Source organism: Drosophila suzukii (genome assembly GCF_043229965.1).
Source record: "Drosophila suzukii chromosome 2 unlocalized genomic scaffold, CBGP_Dsuzu_IsoJpt1.0 scf_2c, whole genome shotgun sequence".
NCBI classification, from domain to species: domain Eukaryota; kingdom Metazoa; phylum Arthropoda; class Insecta; order Diptera; family Drosophilidae; genus Drosophila; species Drosophila suzukii.
The window spans coordinates 17,419,941-17,442,001 of record NW_027255896.1 but is presented as its reverse complement, the minus strand read 5'-3'; positions in this window follow the sequence as shown (position 1 = coordinate 17,442,001).

The following is a 22,061-nucleotide window of genomic DNA, read 5'->3' as shown; positions in this document are numbered from 1 at the left end:
GCGCCTATGGATACAGCTGTTTTAGGTGAAGTCACTGCTTCTCGAAGTCGGGTGGTAAAAAAACCTTCAGTGCCGGCTACGGTGCCGACCGTACCTATAGGTACAGAAGTTACCGTTTCTGGCTCTCAGCTTAGTGAGGTGCAATCTGCTGCTGGGGGACCTAAGAAATTATCAGTTGTTCCACAAAGAAAACAATTATTTGTTTCGAGATTCACCCCAGATACCACATCTGAGGATGTTTTGGAATTTATTCGTGAAAAATTCCCATCCGAGAATATTTCAGTGGAACAATTTAGATTTTCATATGCTCGTAGTATATCGTCGTTTAAAATATTTGCTCCGCCTGATGTGTTTAAGGTACTACTTTCTGAAAGCTTTTGGCTTAATGATGATTTAGTAATAAAAGAATTTGTTCCCAATAAACCGAGAACAAATAACAGACCCTCCACTGCGCCAAAAAACTAAAAAGTTTATTTTTGGCTTATCAAAATGTTAGGGGACTAAATATGAAGCTACACAAGCTTTATGCTGACTCCTCTGCATTTACTGCTGGTATTTTGGCTTTTACGGAAACTTGGCTGAAACCAGAGATATCTGACAATGAAGTTCTGTCAAACAATTTTAATGCCTATAGGACCGATCGCTCATCACGTAGGGGTGGCGGTGTGCTGATTGCCGTTAGCACTAGCCTAACATCCGAGAGAATTCACTCTGACACTCCTAATGAAATTGAATTTGTTAGTGTGAAAGTTTCCTTGCAATCATTCTCAATATTTGTTACATGTTCCTATATTCCACCTGGCTCTGATTTAATAATTTATGAGCACCACCTGTCTGCGATAAAATCTGTTCTATCCCTTCTTTCTAACAGTGACCTTTTGATTGTTTTGGGTGACTTTAATCTCCCTGATATTTCTTGGTCTCCTCCTACTGACTCACTAGTCGCGATACCTCTATCCGCCCATGATTTTGTAGATGGTCTTCTAGAATTATCTTTACAGCAAGTAAGCTTTATACGGAATTCATTAAATAGACAACTAGATCTTGTGTTTGTTTCAGACCCGTCTGAAGTCACGGTATCTAGAATTGACGCTCTTGTTGTACCTGAAGACCGATATCATCCAACAATGGAATTGACAATCTGCCTCCCATGCGTTGATACCCTCTCTCCTTTAGTTTCTCAAACTAAAGTGAGATGTTTCCGAAAATGTAACTATAAAAAACTTAACGACATGATTTCTCAATATAATTGGACAGAATTGTACAATTGTATGGATATTGAAAGTGCCACTGAACACTTCTATATAGTGTTAGATACCTTTTTTAATGAATGCGTTCCTGATAGGTTTCCTTCAAAGACAAACAGGCCACCTTGGTTTACCAATGCGCTTCAAAGACTTAAAAACCTTAAGACAAACACTTATAAAAAGTATAAGAAATCGGGTAAGCCATCTGATTTTTCGAAATATGTGGTGGCTCGATCGGATTTTAATGTTCTCAATAGTCATTGCTATTCTATGTATTTAAGTCGGTGTAAATTTGAATTTTCAAATGATCCGAAGCAGTTTTACAACTTTGTCAATGCCAAGCGTAAGTCGTCAGCATTGCCTTCATCGGTACGTTTTAACTCAATGGAGGCATCGACGGATTCTGAAATTGCTGATTTATTTGCCGAGTTTTTCCAAACTACTTATAGTTCGGCTGCTTGGTCAAATTCGAACTACCCTAATCCCTTAAATAAGGCAAATTGTATCTTTACCCCTGAAATTACGGAAATTTCTCTCGTAAAAGACTTAGAAAAAACAACGCCAACTTATTCTCCCGGTCCTGATGGACTCCCCGGGTGTGTGCTTAAGTTTTGTGCGTCAACCATATGTAAACCGATTCTTAAACTTTTTAATTTGTCTATTTCGTCGTCAGTTTTTCCTACTATCTGGAAGGACTCTTTTATCATTCCACTTCACAAAAAGGGTGCGAAGGCGGATGCCCAGAATTACAGAGGTATTTCTAAATTGTCGGCAATTCCTAAAGCATTTGAACGTATTATTACTTCTCATTTGCAACATTTATGTTCCTCGCTAATATCACCGTGTCAGCATGGTTTTGTTAAGCGAAGATCGACCACCACCAACCTTCTGGAATTGTCATCTATTGTAATAAATGGATTTAAGAATAATATGCAGACTGACGTTATATACACAGATTTTAGTAAGGCCTTTGACTCTGTCAACCACTCTCTTCTCTTATTCAAATTAAATCAGCTTGGGTTTCCATGTAATCTATTAACTTGGATTTCAAGTTATTTGAATGGTAGGACTCAGAGGGTTATATTCAAGAACGCTGCCTCAAAACTGATCTATGTGACATCTGGAGTGCCTCAGGGTAGTCATTTGGGCCCTTTGCTGTTTACTTTGTTTATTAACGATCTTCCCTCTATCATAACACACTCTCGTGTACTAATGTATGCTGATGATGTTAAGCTTTGTTTATCACATAATGATATAGCGTCGGGTTTCAACTTACAGTCAGATATTGATTGTTTTCAGGGATGGTGTGAGTATAACCTTTTAAATTTGAACTGCCTTAAATGCAACGTTATGACTTTTCATAGGGGTACTCCTACTTTTGTTAGTTACTCACTTCAAAATACGGCACTCGATCGTATATATTCAGTTAATGACTTAGGCGTTCTTCTGGACCCAAAACTTAAATTTGATTGCCACATAATGTCCACTGTCAGCAAGGCCATGAGTGTTCTTGGATTTATAAAGCGTTGGTCAAAAGAATTTGATGACCCTTATACAACCAAATTATTATTTACCTCCCTTGTCCGTCCTATTTTGGAATATTGTTCTTCGGTTTGGAGTCCACAATATCAAGTGCATATTGACCGTATTGAGTCGGTACAAAAAAAATTTCTTCTTTTTGCCCTTCGTAGTTTGAACTGGGATCAAAACATAAGGCTACCTTCCTATCAGAGTAGATTACTATTGCTTAATTTACCTACCCTTGCAAATCGTAGAACAATGCTTGGTACTATTTTTATGCAAAATCTTATAAGAGGTGATATTGATTCTGTAGAACTTGTAAACCGCCTAACTTTCAATGTTCCTGTTAGACTAACACGAAATTATTATCCCCTAAATTTGCCACGATGTACATCTAATTTTTGTCTGCACGAGCCCTTTCGCGTTCTATGTAATAATTATAACAACCTTTATCATTTAATTTGCACTTCAACTTCTATCCCGGTACTAAAAACTAATATTTTAACTCATTTGCTTCATTCTTAGATACTTCTTTTATTTTCATTTGTGTCCCGTCTCTATTTGTTTTTTGTATCTTCCTCGCGAACTCGTATTTTTTGCCCAAATTGATAAAAGGGCCCCGCGCGTAACAAGCACGTGCTTGGTGTCGTTGGGCCACTTGTTTGTACTGCTCGTAGTGCATCAACGTCCATCATATATACAAATCTAAGCGTATGAATTTAAAATATTTATCTAGTCGCCACCGCCACCAAAAATCTAAACGCAATACTAATACCCCCTTAGCAACTTTAAGAATTAATTGTTTTGAATTTACAGAAGTTTTATCCCAAACAGTAATTAATGCAGAGAGACGAAAAGATAGGATTGTTTATGACAAAATATTGAAAGATGCTGATCTTCTCTCCAAACAAGAGACTAAAAGAGAAGAGATAGAAGAAGAAGAAACAGGTTATCTTAGTGATGGTCCACAAATCCAAGAAATTGAAATGGAGGAAGCAGAAAGAATTAATGGGATATATTTAAGAAAGAGAAATTTAGCAGTTCAAATGATGCTCGAATATTTAAAAAAAAAAGAAAGAAGAATTCAATAAAAGAGCTTGTTGATAAATTGGAAAATTTTAACAAATTCATAAACCAACATTTAAAAATACCTCCACCAATCATTCGTTCTGATCAGACACAAATAGATGGAATAATACTTCGGAAAAGTCCATTTGCACATCGTGAAAACGAAGAAGTTTTAACAATTAATGTGGATCATACATAAATATACCACTCTTTCATTATTTATTTTATAATTAAAATGTCAGTTGATAAGTTTGGTTGATTTTTAAATGAGAAAGAGTACTCAAGAGATATACTTATTATGATTATGATGGACATTTAAATGTTCAGAGGAAACGATTTAAAAATTCCCTACCCCCCATTCATGAAAATGATATTGCAACAAAGATTTATATTGATGATGAAATAAGTAAACTAGTACAGAACACATCTAATGAAATTTCTAAGCAACCGCAGAAACAACAAATCTTTAGATTAAAACCTCGAATCAATAATATTGAGGGAAAGGTGAGTGAAATTTCTAAAAAATTGGAATTTCTCATGAAAACTTTTAATAAGGTAGTGGAGGATATAAATGAAATAGAAAGTAACATTTTCAATTATATAATTGCACCAACCTCAGTTTTAAAAGGTGAAACTGAATCTTTAGAGAAGAAACCATTTATACCAGATAAACTAAAGCTATGAGTAAACGAGATATTGTAAATGAGTTACATCGCCCATCATTCAAGAATTTCCCAAGACGTAGAGTTGTAGTAAAGCGTATTAATGATTTATGGCAGGCTGATTTGATTGAAATGGGGGCATATGCATCATCAAATAAAGGCTATAGGTATTTGTTAACAGTAATAGATACATTTTCTAAATATGGATGGGGTGAAGCAATAAAATCAAAAAAATGCAGAAGAAGTTACAAAAGCAATGGAAAAAATAATAAAATCTGGTCATGGAGTACCAAAGAATTTACAAACAGATAATGGAAATGAATTCTATAATAAACAATTTAGAGAATTGATGAAAAGATATGAAGTTAACCATTACTCAACATTTAGTACTCTTAAAGCATCTATTGTGGAACGTTTTAATAGAACATTGAAAGAACTTATGTGGCGTGAGTTTAGTTTTAATGGAAAATATACTTGGCTTCAAATATACAAAGAGTTGATTAATAATTATAATAACAGGAAGCATAGAACGATTAAAATGAAGCCTATTGACGTCAATGCTAAAAATGAAAAACAGATTTTGATGAGATCATACAATCATCTAAAAATATTTACAAATGGGGACTTTAAAGAGGGAGATCATGTACGAATAAGTAAATATAAACATGTCTTTGAAAAAGGCTATACCCCAAACTGGACAACGGAAATTTTTCGAATTCGGAAAGTATAAAATACATCCCCCACCACATATTTACTTGAGGACTTGAAGGGTGATCCAGTTCAAGGTGGTTTCTATAAACAAGAAATTGAAAAAACAAAATTCCCTAATACTTGTTGAAAAGATTGTGAAACAAAAAGATGATTATTTTCTTGTGCGTTGGTTGGGCTTTTCGAAATCAGAAGATAGTTGGATTCATAAAAATGAAATTCTATAAAGAATAATTAAAATGTAGACATTGCCGTCAATGCGTGAAAATAAATTATGTTTCTTCACAATCACGCAATTCCTATTTATAAAGTGTGAAGAAAAGCATGTACAGATAAGAATTTGAACGGAACTTGATTATAAGCTTGTGCGTTGGCTAGACTAAAAGAGTATATACAGATAAGAATTTTGGGTGGAACTTGATTATGTGCTTGTGCGTTGGGTAGGCTTTTCAAAATCAGAAGATAGTTGGATTCATAAAAACGAAATTCTATAATAACAATTAAAGTGTAGACATTGACGTCAATGCGTGAAAATAAATTATGTTTCTTCACAATCACGCAATTCCTATTTATAAAGTGTGAAGAAAAGCATGTACAGGTAAGAATTTGAACAGAACGTTATATATTTATATATACAAATCTGGAGGGTATAAAGGCGGAAGAATTTCAAAAGGTATTCAGTCTCCATCTATTCGTTCACGCAACTCAATTTCGGATCGTTTGCTTATTCATTCGATAGTTCGTTTGATCGATTGTCAAAAAAAAAAAAAAAAAAAAAAAAAATCAAAAAAAAATTAAATTGACGGCTTTTATAATATTTTTTGTAATACTTTCCCTCTTTAATCCGATGGTGAAAATGGTACCACTCCCCAATGAAATGACTTTAATTGAAAACCCATCGACTTCCAATAATTCGATTGGGTTATTTATCAATGTTCCAAAACTAAAAAAAATCATTAAAATTGACTTAAAATTTGAGATCCTAGAGGACAGTCATATTTTTATGGATCTCATAAACAAGACAAGTGATGAAAGTGAGAAACCAATGCTATTAATGGTAGCATTAATGAAAAAGACTTAACAACAAATACAAGTGCAAGCACAATTGAAGAAGAAACAACTAGATCAACATCTACTACAACTACATCTACCTCAACTACAACAAGTACAACTACACCTACAATGAGAAAGGGAATTCTGGAGGAGGAGGAGGAAGAAACAACAACTACAACAGCAGCAACTACATTAAAAAGAGAACTTCTGGAAGAAGATACAACAACAAAAAAAAACAGCTACAAACACTACATCTGAAACAACTACAATTCCACCCAGTTTTTTTGATTTTAATAGCGAAAATGAAAGTGTTGATCACATAGAAAATAAAAACATAGGAGATGAAAAATCAGAAAAAATTAATATGGGTATAAATGATAGTGAGAGAGAATTTGAAAACGTAAGTCGAGCACCAACATTTAGTAATACGTCACAATAATTATTGTTGGGGATCAGTGATAGTGATACAGAATTTGAAAGTGTAAGTCGGGTTCCAATAAAAAGGAACACTACTCATAAATTAAGCAGCACTGAAAACATACACAACTCACAAATCGAATTCACAAAAATTAGTTGAAAATGAAAGGAGAATAGGAGGGCATATGGATTTAGGAAGAAGGGGTCTAAACAGATTCTTTACCGTCCAATACAAAACTGCTACAGTAGGAGTTAAATGTCATTACAATAATATTTATAGAAGAACACATTCTAGGCGAAGTCTAAGTAAATCTAAGCGTATGAATTTAAAATATTTATCTAGTCGCCACCGCCACCAAAAATCTAAACGCAATACTAATACCCCCTTAGCAACTTTAAGAATTAATTGTTTTGAATTTACAGAAGTTTTATCCCAAACAGTAATTAATGCAGAGAGACGAAAAGATAGGATTGTTTATGACAAAATATTGAAAGATGCTGATCTTCTCTCCAAACAAGAGAGTAAAAGAGAAGAGATAGAAGAAGAAGAAACAGGTTATCTTAGTGATTGTCCACAAATCCAAGAAATTGAAATAGAGGAAGCAGAAAGAATTAATGGGATATATTTAAGAAAGAGAAATTTAGCAGTTCAAATGATGCTCGAATATTTAAAAAAAAAAGAAAGAAGAATTCAATAAAAGAGCTTGTTGATAAATTGGAAAATTTTAACAAATTCATAAACCAACATTTAAAAATACCTCCACCAATCATTCGTTCTGATCAGACACAAATAGATGGAATAATACTTCGGAAAAGTCCATTTGCACATCGTGAAAACGAAGAAGTTTTAACAATTAATGTGGATCATACATAAATATACCACTCTTTCATTATTTATTTTATAATTAAAATGTCAGTGATAAGTTTGGTTGATTTTTAAATGAGAAAGAGTACTCAAGAGATATACTTATTATGATAATGATGGACATTTAAGTGTTCAGAGGAAACGATTTAAAAATTCCCTACCCCCCATTCATGAAAATGATATTGCAACAAAGATTTATATTGATGATGAAATAAGTAAACTAGTACAGAACACATCTAAAAAATTTCTAAGCAACCGCAGAAACAACAAATCTTTAGATTAAAACCTCGAATCAATAATATTGAGGGAAAGGTGAGTGAAATTTCTAAAAAATTGGAATTTCTCATGAAAACTTTTAATAAGGTAGTGGAGGATATAAATGAAATAGAAAGTAACATTTTCAATTATATAATTGCACCAACCTCAGTTTTAAAAGGTGAAACTGAATCTTTAGAGAATAAACCATTTATACCAGATAAACTAAAGCTATGAGTAAACGAGATATTGTAAATGAGTTACATCGCCCATCATTCAAGAATTTCCCAAGACGTAGAGTTGTAGTAAAGGGTATTAATGATTTATGGCAGGCTGATTTGGTTGAAATGGGGGCATATGCATCATCAAATAAAGGCTATAGGTATTTGTTAACAGTAATAGATACATTTTCTAAATATGGATGGGGTGAAGCAATAAAATCAAAAAAATGCAGAAGAAGTTACAAAAGCAATGGAAAGAATAATAAAATCTGGTCATGGAGTACCAAAGAATTTACAAACAGATAATGGAAATGAATTCTATAATAAACAATTTAGAGAATTGATGAAAAGATATGAAGTTAACCATTACTCAACATTTAGTACTCTTAAAGCATCTATTGTGGAACGTTTTAATAGAACATTAAAAGAACTTATGTGGCGTGAGTTTAGTTTTAATGGAAAATATACTTGGCTTCAAATATACAAAGAGTTGATTAATAATTATAATAACAGGAAGCATAGAACGATTAAAATGAAGCCTATTGACGTCAATGCTAAAAATGAAAAACAGATTTTGATGAGATCATACAATCATCTAAAAATATTTACAAATGGGGACTTTAAAGAGGGAGATCATGTACGAATAAGTAAATATAAACATGTCTTTGAAAAAGGCTATACCCCAAACTGGACAACGGAAATTTTTCGAATTCGGAAAGTACAAAATACATCCCCCACCACATATTTACTTGAGGACTTGAAGGGTGATCCAGTTCAAGGTGGTTTCTATAAACAAGAAATTAAAAAAACAAAATTCCCTGATACTTATCTTGTTGAAAAGATTGTAAAACAAAAAGATGATTATGTGCTTGTGCGTTGGTTGGGCTTTTCGAAATCAGAAGATAGTTGGATTCATAAAAACGAAATTCTATAAAGAATAATTAAAATGTAGACATTGCCGTCAATGCGTGAAAATAAATTATGTTTCTTCACAATCACGCAATTCCTATTTATAAAGTGTGAAGAAAAGCATGTACAGATAAGAATTTGAACGGAACTTGATTATAAGCTTGTGCGTTGGCTAGACTAAAAGAGTATATACAGATAAGAATTTTGGGTGGAACTTGATTATGTGCTTGTGCGTTGGGTAGGCTTTTCAAAATCAGAAGATAGTTGGATTCATAAAAACGAAGTTCTATAAAGAACAATTAAAATGTAGACATTGACGTCAATGCGTGAAAATAAATTATGTTTCTTCACAATCACGCAATTCCTTTTTATAAAGTGTGAAGAAAAGCATGTACAGATAAGAATTTGAACAGAACGTTATATATTTATATATACAAATCTGGAGGGTATAAAGGCGGAAGAATTTCAAAAAGTATTCAGTCTCCATCTATTCGTTCACGCAACTCAATTTCGGATCGTTTGCTTATTCATTCGATAGTTCGTTTGATCGATTGTCAAAAAAAAAAAAAAAAAAAAAATCAAAAAAAAATCATTAAAAATGACTTAAAATTTGAGGTCCTAGAGGACAGTCATATTTTTATGGATCTCATAAACAAGACAAGTGATGAAAGTGAGCATTAATGAAAAAGACTTAACAACAAATACAAGTGCAAGCACAGTTGAAGAAGAAACAACTAGATCAACATCTACTACAACTACATCTACCTCAACTACAACAAGTACAACTACACCTACAATGAGAAAGGGAATTCTGGAGGAGGAGGAGGAAGAAACAACAACTACAACAGCAGCAACTACATTAAAAAGAGAACTTCTGGAAGAAGATACAACAACAAAAAAAACAGCTACAAACACTACATCTGAAACAACTACAATTCCACCCAGTTTTTTTGATTTTAATAGCGAAAATGAAAGTGTTGATCACATAGAAAATAAAAACATAGGAGATGAAAAATCAGAAAAAATTAATATGGGTATAAATGATAGTGAGAGAGAATTTGAAAACGTAAGTCGAGCACCAACATTTAGTAATACGTCACAATAATTAGTGTTGGGGATCAGTGATAGTGATACAGAATTTGAAAGTGTAAGTCGGGTTCCAATAAAAAGGAACACTACTCATAAATTAAGCAGCACTGAAAACATACACAACTCACAAATCGAATTCACAAAAATTAGTTGAAAATGAAAGGAGAATAGGAGGGCATATGGATTTAGGAAGAAGGGGTCTAAACAGATTCTTTACTGTCCAATACAAAACTGCTACAGTAGGAGTTAAATGTCATTACAATAATATTTATAGAAGAAGTCTAAGTAAATCTAAGCGTATGAATTTAAAATATTTATCTAGTCGCCACCGCCACCAAAAATCTAAACGCAATACTAATACCCCCTTAGCAACTTTAAGAATTAATTGTTTTGAATTTGCAGAAGTTTAATCCCAAACAGTAATTAATGCAGAGAGATGAAAAGATAGGATTGTTTATGACAAAATATTGAAAGATGCTGATCTTCTCTCCAAACAAGAGAGTAAAAGAGAAGAGATAGAAGAAGAAGAAACAGGTTATCTTAGTGATGGTCCACAAATCCAAGAAATTGAAATAGAGGAAGCAGAAAGAATTAATGGGATATATTTAAGAAAGAGAAATTTAGCAGCTCAAATGATGCTCGAATATTTAAAAAAAAAAGAAAGTCAGATTAGCACAGATATAATACCAATTAACGATATTAACGACTTCAAAATAACTAATAGTGATATTATATCATAATCTGATTGAGTAGGGAAATATGCTTACTTTTGCAGAATATAAAAATAGAAGATGAAAATAATAATTCGAGTAAATTAAAAAAAGGTGAGTTTAATATATATATATATATATATATATATATATATATAATTTTATATACTAATAATATATATATATTTTCAGAACTCCAAAACATTAATAAAAAAGTTGAAAATAATATTTTGGATGGAGCTCAAAAAGGTTGGTTGAATACATATAAAATAATATTTGTATATATATATATAGTAAAATATTTATATTTTCAGAACTCCAAAACAATAATAAAAAAGAGGTTGACAAATTTTTTCTTAATTTGTATGGTGATGATGATGATGATGATGACCATGATACAATCCTTTATGATGATGAAAATCCGGAACCATGTACTCCAAGATCATCTAGTGAGGATGAAACTATTCTTGTTGAGGGTGGTATAGATAACTATGTTCAAACTATACCGTTTAATTTAGATGAAGATAATGATAAATACATTAAATCAATTCCTTTAAGTAATGATGACAATAAAGTGTATAGATTAGAGGGTGGTATAGATAACTAAAAACAAACTATACCACTAAATATAGAAGAAAGTAAGAAAATTGAATGCAATTCAAAGAAAATATTGTAATTCTTCTGTTAAATTCAAATTTTTTCATGTTCTGTACATTTTCATAAATTTTAACATTAACCTGTAAGTAAAAGCGATGTTTGTTCTGTTAAATAAAAATTTTTATAATAATAATAATATTGTGAATTGTAATATTTGGTTTATACATTACCTTAAATTTTAACCTTTAAATAAAAAAAGCGATATTTGTTCTGTCTTATTTACAATTATAGGTTACATTTATTCATTTTGTTTACAATCTAGTAAATTTAATTCTAGTTCTGTATAAAACATTTCAAATTCACATTCATCTATATTTTTCTTACATTTTTCTATTTCTATCTCTTGATAATTATTTCTATTAGGACAATTCTCTATTTCTTTTATTCTTTGTTCATAAACATACATTTTTGAATCTATTTCATTAAGTTTATTTTCTAATCTTTTTTCTTATATTTTATAATGTCCATATTGTAGTGTATTAATTTTATTGTCTTGTATAAGAACCTTTGTGTCTTTATGACTTTGAACTACTTTTTTACATTTAATTGTTGATAAAAGATGATTTTTAGATCTAATCATTGACATAGAACCTACCACTTCCTCTTCCGAAAATAAACATTTTTTAAAACTATTAAAAGTTAATTGATCTATTGCACTTCTTTTAACACCCTTTGATTTTTTCACTGTTTTTACTATTAGATGTTTTAAAGGCATACATTTTTGATCTCAAACCAACAAATTCAGTCATAGGTCTTCCATTGAGTTCATCTTTAAAAAAACCCAACCTTTTTTTATTAGCTTTAGGAAAATTATAGAGATTAAGGAATTCATCAGAATAATCTGATGTATCAAACTTCATCTCAACATCGTTCTGAATATCTTTATAAAAATTTTCAGTGTTAATAGTATATATAAAAGAATCTGTATCCATATAATTTAATTGAACATTTTCATTGTATTTAGGTTTGATATAATTATAATGAAAATCATACTTTTTTCATTTCGATAAATCTAATACAGCAAAACCTAAAATATAGGTTTGTTGTACAACACATTTAATCTTTTCATTTGAAAGGCAAAGAAGTTTTCTGAAAACTGTTTGACACTATGGAAGTTTGACTTTGAAATAAGAGATCTACCACAATGCCTTTTTGGACCAGAAGAATCGGATGGTGAAGCACTTTCCCATTCAGTAATTAATTTAATATTAACGCGCTTATCGACATTTTCCATTGTTTTTCCGTGGATAGCATTATTTAAAAGTTTAAAAAAATCTTTTTCAAATGTATTTTTTGCATTAGTTCTATGGAATGTATTCAAATCAATATATGTTTTTAGCCAAGGCTTCTGAAAGAAGCGAAGACCTCTATGAATTTTTGTTAGAATTAATCCATTTTCTATGTTGAAGATTTTTATAATTAATTTTTTTATTTTGTCTGACTTTGTTGCTAACTGATTATTACAACAAAATGGAAGATCATTGTGTTTATTGTGCAATTTTAAAGGATATTTTAAATCTACCTCAAAAATGTATCCATATTCACTATCATCTGCAATCTCTGTAATGTTTATACTATCAAGTTCCCCCTTGAAATCCATTCAAAGCCTCCATATGGTAAAGATTGTGACATAGCCCAACCATAAAAATTATTTGCATCCAAATAAATCAAATATGATGATTTTTGAGTACTATCAAAATTCTCAACATATTTATTATTTGCCTTAGCATATCTACATGTACATTGTACTAAGCCACCACGAATACCACTTTGAATAAATTTATACTGATCTATATCAGTTAATAAATCTAATTCAATTTTAGTACATTTTAACATAGCTTCCCATGATAATACTGGTGTAGTGAAAAAATGTGCTGGATCAAGTGAATAAATTTTAGTACAAAGTCTTCGAAAGTTTTCAAAGACATCAGACATTAATAAAACTTCTGTTTTTAAATATAATTCTAAATAATCTTTAAGATTATTGCAAGAAAACTCATTCCATACATTTTGTGCTTGAGTATAATTTTCAATTGAACATTCATTTTCGGTTAAGGAACTATAGAAAGCTTCTCTAGAAGGTAATTTACTTTCATTTAATTTCTCAACTGAATCTAAATATTCATATGGAAATACACCCTTTCTTCGCATTAAGTTGAAATGATTTTCATTAGGGAAAAATGATCTTGTTATATACATTTGTTCACTATCTAGATTTGAAGCTAATGTATCTAATGCAGAAGGCATAAATCGAAACGAATCTAGAAAACGGATTTCAAAGTTATCACCATTACTTAAAGTTTTAATTTTTGAAATTGATATATATTGTTCCTTATTTAATGGAATTACCTTTATTTCACCAGGTATGATTGCCAAATCTTTAATAAATAGATGGCAATCATACTTGGTGAAATTGTGGAAGAAAACAGGAATAAATTTTGGAACTTTATATTTTAAATTGCACTCATTATGTGCTGCCCCCATAAATTTTCCTGTGAAGTGACAGTGATCCCTAACTCTGTCCAATAAAAGAGGAGTGTTGCATATATGACAATTATTAGATTTTTGGAAATCATCTTCTTCAACATCTGACATTATTATAGAAACAGGTTTTGAAATATAGTTTTCATATATAAAAGTTAAATTTTCTAATAGAGATAACAGGAAATTCATTCCCGAGTTGAATATAGTTTCTAAAACAAACTTATCTAAACTGTTATCATGTGCACACTTTATATAGTATGCATATGAAACAGGTCTATGTATATTTATAATATTTAAATTTAATGTTTCGTTTTTATTAATTGGTTGAAGGATGCATTCAAAGTCAGCGTAAACTGTGAATGGGACCATCACTTCCTTTTGAATATTTCTGTACCGTAAAGTGGCATCCTTCATGTTGGGTAAGCGTGAGACTTTTTTCCCACAGACTTCTGAATGCCGGTTGGCAGCATCTTCACTCAATGAGTAATTTAAGCAAATTTGACAGAACCATTTTTTTGATTTGTCTCTCGAAACTTGAGAGGAAACCAAACTAAAAAAAGATAAACACAAGAACAAATATTTTTTTTTTTAAGTATGAAAGCAAATAAATATTATGAAATTTAAAAACAAAAACAAAAAAAAAATATAATAATGATATGATAAAACAACTTACTTTGAGAGATTTTTAATCCAAGTATAGTGTGCTTTACATCCTTCCTCCAGTATCAACATATTTATATAATTTCTCCTCACTTCAGGGCAGTAAAATATAGGTCCGAATATAACTCCATCGTCGAACCCGAAAAGTGTAATATTTATATCTTTATTTATTTCCATAAATTTCGATATATCAGCAGGCTTAAGTGGAAATTGCAATCCAGTGAAATTTAGTGTGATCCCATTGACTTGAATGAGTTCATCATTTATGTTGACTTTATAGGTTGTGCATCTGTTTGCATTCTTATTTAGATTAATGCTGCGATTAAGCTCCATTTAAAACAATATTCATCATCTGTGTTTTTTACATTTATAATTGCTTTTTTAGCTTCTAAACAAGAGGGAAGTTTTATGTAAGATGATCCTCTTAAAGGTGAATATTGATTAATATTCATCTCCAATCGAATGAGATGAAGCAAAGTCCATCCACTATCCCTTTCTTCCATTCTCGCCAAAATGTTTTCCATGTGTTCCTTATATTCATTTTCTATATTGGAGTAGGCACTAATTATTGTCATTGTTGGGTCACGCAGCCGCAGCAGCTAATTAACGTTTTAATTCGATCTCTTATATTAATTGCATCGCGAAAGGTAGCTCTTGCCATTCTAGCTCTCTCGTTTTTTGTGTACTTGCATTCTTGGGCCCTGCATTCGGCTGGCCGTCTCTTTGTAAATCAGTACGAATTCTGATCTCGACATAAAACGCATTCTCGTCTCGCCTGCTGTACTCTCTCTCGCTAATAAATTGTTAACAAGCCTAAAGCAACCTGAAATTCGTATTTTAATTTAGCAATAACTAATAAAAAAGCTTATTAGTTCAACATTGGTGACCCCGACGTGATTTGTGCATAAATAATACTAAGTGCAAATCATATAAGTCTATTTATTGACTTTTTTCATTCTTGCTTCTGCGGTGCATTGGTGTAGCAACAATCATAAGGCCTTAAATGCAGTGAGCGCTATAAATAAATAGCAGTTGGTGATTGCGGAAATTTACATATAAGGCGCAAAATCAGCTATACATAGAAGCGTACATAGCCAAGTAACGGGCTGTTATTCCCTCGTTTGCTTTGCGCTCATCTTCCCGCTGGAGCCGAATTTCGGGCATTTCGTCTGCTGTTGTTGTTGTAGCCATGCCTACGGGAGCTTTTGGAGATGTTACCGCTGATGCAAACAGGGCAATATTTTTAAAGCGCAAGGCAACGGCTTTATTTAATAGAGTGGAGCGCTTAGTGGATTCCCTATCAAGTGCGGCGTTAACTTCATGCGACGAATCCGGTCTTCATGTGAGGTTAGAGTTGATTGATGAGCTTCAGGAGTCATTTAAAAAGGTGCTCGGTGAGCTCGAAGAGTTGGATTTAGAGGAAATTGAAAGTGATTTAAGTGAGAAATTTGATGACATTCTCGTAACTCTGAAGTCATCGGTTCGATCCGAAATTTCAAAGCGCACCTCACAGCTTCTTTCGCATTCAACTTTTGCTGACGGCATCACTCCGGGAGTTTTCGGCCCCCAGCAGCGTCAGCCTCGACATAGGGCAGCATTGCTGCCCCCACTGGAGCTTCCAAAATTCGCTGGAGGTTATGCAAATTGGTCTGACTTTTATTCTATGTTTACCACGATCATAGATAGTCATCCGGACCTCACCAACGTAGAAAAGCTGCAGCATCTACGATCATGCCTGAGGGACGCAGCGTTGGAAACTATTCGCTCATTGGAAATTTCGGATGGCAACTACGCAATTGCTTTAGATTTGCTGAAAAATAGATTTGATAATCGACGTTTGGTTTTTCAGGCACACATTATTGAGATCCTGGGACTAAAGGCGGTGCAGAGTGGTTCCGTCTCGACACTTCGGGATCTGTCCGATAAATTCAATGCTCATATTCGTGCTCTCAAGGGACTGGGCACGACAGAACAAATCGCAGGATGCATCATCGTCCAAGTTCTGTTCCAAAGGTTGGATCCGGCAAGTCAGGCAAAGTGGGAAGAGCGTTTAGAGGACCCTGCCTTCGTCAATTTAATTCCTACGTGGGAGTCAATGGCATCATTTCTGGAGCAGCGATGCAGGACGTTGGAGACTATGGATTTCGCCATGGCAAACTATACGCCGGGCAATCAGGTGGGAAGTAACAGAATACCCAATGCGCGTAGATCAGCATTTGTTGCCTCGAACGCTAACCCCTGGATTTGTATATTCTGTAATGATACAGGGCATTCCATTTCTTATTGTCAGAATTTTAAAATCCTGTCTCCTGCGAATAGGCTTCAAGAAGCGAAGCGGCTCGGTCTTTGCATAAATTGTCTTAAGGTTGGTCATCAAGTTCGGCAATGCAACTCTAGTAGTTGTCGTTCATGCGGATCTAAACACCACACCCTGCTTCACCTGGGAAACTCACCTTCTTTTCCTTCACAAGAAGGAGCACAGCTTCAAGAAGTACTTCCCTCTGCTTCACCCTCTGCACTGCCTTCCACTTCGACTGCTCTTATTGCACAGGAGTTTAGTAATGATATTGTGCTCTTAGCAACGGCTAGCATTTTGGTAAAAAACCGTTCTGGGGTTTTCGTTCCCTGTCGAGCTCTACTCGATTCGGGCTCCCAACTGCATCTAATAACATCCCGATTCGCAAATCAGCTTCAAGTAAAGAAAATAAAATCCTCAGCATCTGTAACTGGAATAGGAGATTCCAGTTTTGTGACGGACGGTCACTCGGTCAATATTACGATTCAGTCCCGAACTTCCGAATACTCGGCCAACATTACCGCGGTGATTGCTCCGAACATAACAGAGCGACAGCCTAGCTTCAACGTCGACATTGGCAGCTGGAACATACCCAAAAATATACAGTTAGCTGACCCAAGGTTTTATGCTCCCCAGCGGGTGGATCTTTTAATCGGAGCCAGCCTCTTTTTCGAGATGTTGTGCGTTGGCCAAATCAAGCTCCCACCTGGATTACCCCTAATTCAAAAGACGCGTCTGGGTTGGGTTGTTTCTGGAGGCTATGGCCTTTCCAATGGCTCGGTTTTAATGTCGTCTCAAGATGAACTTCTCGCTAGTAGAGAGAATAGTTTCGATCGGTTAGATGATCTTCTTCGACGATTTTGGGAAGTGGAAAGCTGCGCCGAGCCAATTATACGCGCTACTAAGGAAGAATTGGACTGTGAAGCACATTTCGTAAGACACGTCAATCGTTTGCCAGCTGGTGATTATTCTGTTCGGCTGCCTGCCAAGTTTAATCTAGATCTTTTGGGAGAGTCCTACCAGCAAGCTTATCGAAGATTTTTGTCCCTAGAGAGAAAGTTGAATCGTCAGCCATCTTTGAAGGCTCAATATGCAGCATTCATAAAAGAATATCTCGATCTAGGACATATGTCATCAGTTTCTGCCGCTGACATCGGGTTGTGCCGATATTTCTTGCCTCATCATTGCGTCATAAAGGAAGATAGCTCCACTACAAAGCTTCGCGTAGTTTTTGATGGATCGGCGGCCAGTTCCTCAGGCTATTCTCTCAACGATGTTCTTATGGCAGGCCCTGTTATTCAGCCTAAGCTGTTCCAGATTCTTCTACGGTTTCGTTCACACCCAGTAGCCATCACAGGAGACATTTGCAAAATGTACCGTTGTGTTAGGGTTCAGCCTGAGGACAGCCATTTGCAATGCATTTTGTGGAGGGACTCCCCCCAGGATCAATTGCGGGTGTTTAAGCTAGACACCGTTACTTATGGCACGAAGCCAGCATCATTTCTGGCTGTGCGAGCTATGCATCAGTTGGCAGCAGACGAGCATACAGCGTTTCCGCTTGGGGCTGAGGTCATTCGTCGCGATTTTTATGTGGATGATTTGATATCTGGAGCCAAGTCCAAGGAAGAGGCAGTCATCATTATGGATCAGGCATCAAAACTTCTAGCCAAGGGAAAATTTAAGCTTAGAAAGTGGTGCTCCAATGTGTCGGCTGTTTTGGATGGAGTTGCAGACAAGGATAAGGAGTCCTATTTGAAGTTTGATGATGGCACTGATTTTGCAAAAACCTTAGGTCTCGCTTGGGATCCAGTCTCTGACCAACTACTGTTTTCCTTTTCGGTCTTACAGTCAACCTCAAGCCCCTGCAGGCGATCTGTCCTGTCTGCAATAGCGCGATTCTACGATCCTCTCGGGTTGGTTGGACCTGTGATCACAAAATCGAAAATTTTCCTTCAACAACTGTGCAAGGAGAAGTTATCCTGGGATGAAAGCCTTCCTGAGTCACAGAATACGGAATGGAGTGCTATATGTACGAGTTTTGGGCAGATTAAGCATGCGTCATTTCCTCGGCTGGTTCGTTCTCCAAACTCTGAGAGTGAAATACATGGATTTTGTGATGCCAGCATAGAAGCATATGGTGCTTGTGTCTACATCGTTTGCAAAGGCCGATCTCAATTACTTTGCTCAAAGTCAAGGGTAGCCCCCTTGAAAACACTCACTGTGCCCAAGTTGGAACTGTGTGGGGCGGAGCTCCTGTCTAGGCTCATCGCAGAAGTGTCTGGGACGAATGCATTTGAGGGAAAGGTTTATTGCTGGAGCGACTCTGCTGTTGCGCTTTCATGGATCCGGGACGAGCCGTCCAGATTCAATATCTTTGTAGCGAACCGAGTAGCTGCCATTCAGGAGCTAACTGAGTCAGTGGAGTGGCGATATGTTCCAACTTCTTTAAATCCAGCTGACATTCTCTCCCGAGGTGCTTTTCCTGCTGAGCTCAACGAGTCTCCTCTCTGGGCACACGGACCAAAATTCCTCTGTGGCCCCAAAGCTGACTGGCCTATCCCAATCACTGCTGAAAAGCCAACACTTGAGGTTCGCCGGAGGATTCTACTAACAAAATCTCCATACGAAGACATAGTGGCCAGTTCAAAATTTGCCAATTCCTTTGCGGCCCTTCAAAGAATTTTCGGATACGTTTATAAGTTTAGTAATCGCATCCGGCGCCCTACGCTCACGGTGTCTGACCTTCAAGGCGGTACTCTGCTGTTGCTTCGTCTTGTCCAGCGCTCACATTTATGGGATGACATCAAATCATTGCAGTCAAAGGGAATGGTGCACTCCTCTAGCTCGCTCGCATCTCTTTCGCCATTCATTGACCAATTTGGGCTTCTTAGAGTGGATGGCCGGCTAAGGAATTCTTCTCTGGATTTTAATGGACGTCATCCAATTATATTGCCACGTGGTCATTCGGTCACTATTGCCATTATTACTCACTTTCATGAACGCAATCTGCACACTGGGCCACGGGCACTACTCGGCATTATTCGATCCCAATATTGGCCTATTGGGGGGAGAAAGACGGTGATGAAGGCGGTAAACAAATGCATTAGATGCTTTCGAATGAAGCCTCGAGTAGTGGAGCATATAATGGCGGATCTTCCAAAGGAACGACTTGATGGATCTCATGCATTCGAAGTCACTGGCATTGACTTTTGCGGGCCATTTCTCTACAAGTCAGAGGTGCGAAGCAAGCCTCCAGTAAAATGCTACGTTTGTGTCTTCATTTGCTTCGCCACAAAGGCTATTCATCTGGAGTTGGTCAAGGATCTCTCTACGGTATCTTTTCTACATGGCCTCAAACGATTTGTATGCACTAGAAGAAGGCCGCGGCAGATTTGGTCTGATAATGCAACCAACTTTGTTGGAGCTCGCAATGAGTTGCTCGAACTAAGGCGCCTATTCCTCAGCAGTGATCATCAGAGAGCTACATTGGACTTTTGCCTAGCGGAGGCTATTGATTGGTGTTTCATTCCTCCTAGGTCGCCACACTTTGGCGGTCTTTGGGAAGCGGCTGTGAAGATCGCTAAGCATCATTTCTACCGCGCTGTTGGCACTGCTGTTTTAGCCTTTGAGGAGCTGCGGACCCTGGTGTGTCACATTTCGGCGGTTGTTAATTCTCGACCATTAGTCTCGATTTCAGAAAACCCGGCTGATCTGGATGTATTAACCCCAGCGCACTTTTTGAATGGTGGTCCGTCTTCCTCTTTCGTCGAGCCGGATGTGACCAGTCTTAACTTCAATCGCTTGGATGGATGGCAACGCGTGGCATACTTGCAGCAGATCTTTTGGTCCCGATGGAAGGAAGAATACTTAACATTACTGCAGCAGCGCTCCAAGTGGCGCACCCCAAAACCTGGCCTGGTTGTCGATGACTTAGTTCTGGTCAAGGACGAAAACTTGCCTCCCATGAAGTGGCCCCTCGACAGAGTGATCGAGCTTCTGTTCGGTGGAGACGGGGTTGCTCGAGTTGCCGTTCTGAAGACAGCATCAGGAGTGACAAAGCGAGCAGTAAACAAGCTGTGTCTGCTACCCCTTAAGAATGATGTTGAAACCCAGGCTTCCAACGGGGGGAGTATGTTGGGTCACGCAGCCGCAGCAGCTAATTAACGTCTTAATTCGATCTTTTATATTAATTGCATCGCGAAAGGTAGCTCTTGCCATTCTAGCTCTCTCGTTTTTTGTGTACTTGCATTCTTGGGCCCTGCATTCGGCTGGCCGTCTCTTTGTAAATCAGTACGAATTCTGATCTCGACATAAAACGCATTCTCGTCTCGCCTGCTGTACTCTCTCTCGCTAATAAATTGTTAACAAGCCTAAAGCAACCTGAAATTCGTATTTTAATTTAGCAATAACTAATAAAAAAGCTTATTAGTTCAACATTGGTGACCCCGACGTGATTTGTGCATAAATAATACTAAGTGCAAATCATATAAGTCTATTTATTGACTTTTTTCATTCTTGCTTCTGCGGTGCATTGGTGTAGCAACAATCATAAGGCCTTAAATGCAGTGAGCGCTATAAATAAATAGCAGTTGGTGATTGCGGAAATTTACATATAAGGCGCAAAATCAGCTATACATAGAAGCGTACATAGCCAAGTAACGGGCTGTTATTCCCTCGTTTGCTTTGCGCTCATCTTCCCGCTGGAGCCGAATTTCGGGCATTTCGTCTGCTGTTGTTGTTGTAGCCATGCCTACGGGAGCTTTTGGAGATGTTACCGCTGATGCAAACAGGGCAATATTTTTAAAGCGCAAGGCAACGGCTTTATTTAATAGAGTGGAGCGCTTAGTGGATTCCCTATCAAGTGCGGCGTTAACTTCATGCGACGAATCCGGTCTTCATGTGAGGTTAGAGTTGATTGATGAGCTTCAGGAGTCATTTAAAAAGGTGCTCGGTGAGCTCGAAGAGTTGGATTTAGAGGAAATTGAAAGTGATTTAAGTGAGAAATTTGATGACATTCTCGTAACTCTGAAGTCATCGGTTCGATCCGAAATTTCAAAGCGCACCTCACAGCTTCTTTCGCATTCAACTTTTGCTGACGGCATCACTCCGGGAGTTTTCGGCCCCCAGCAGCGTCAGCCTCGACATAGGGCAGCATTGCTGCCCCCACTGGAGCTTCCAAAATTCGCTGGAGGTTATGCAAATTGGTCTGACTTTTATTCTATGTTTACCACGATCATAG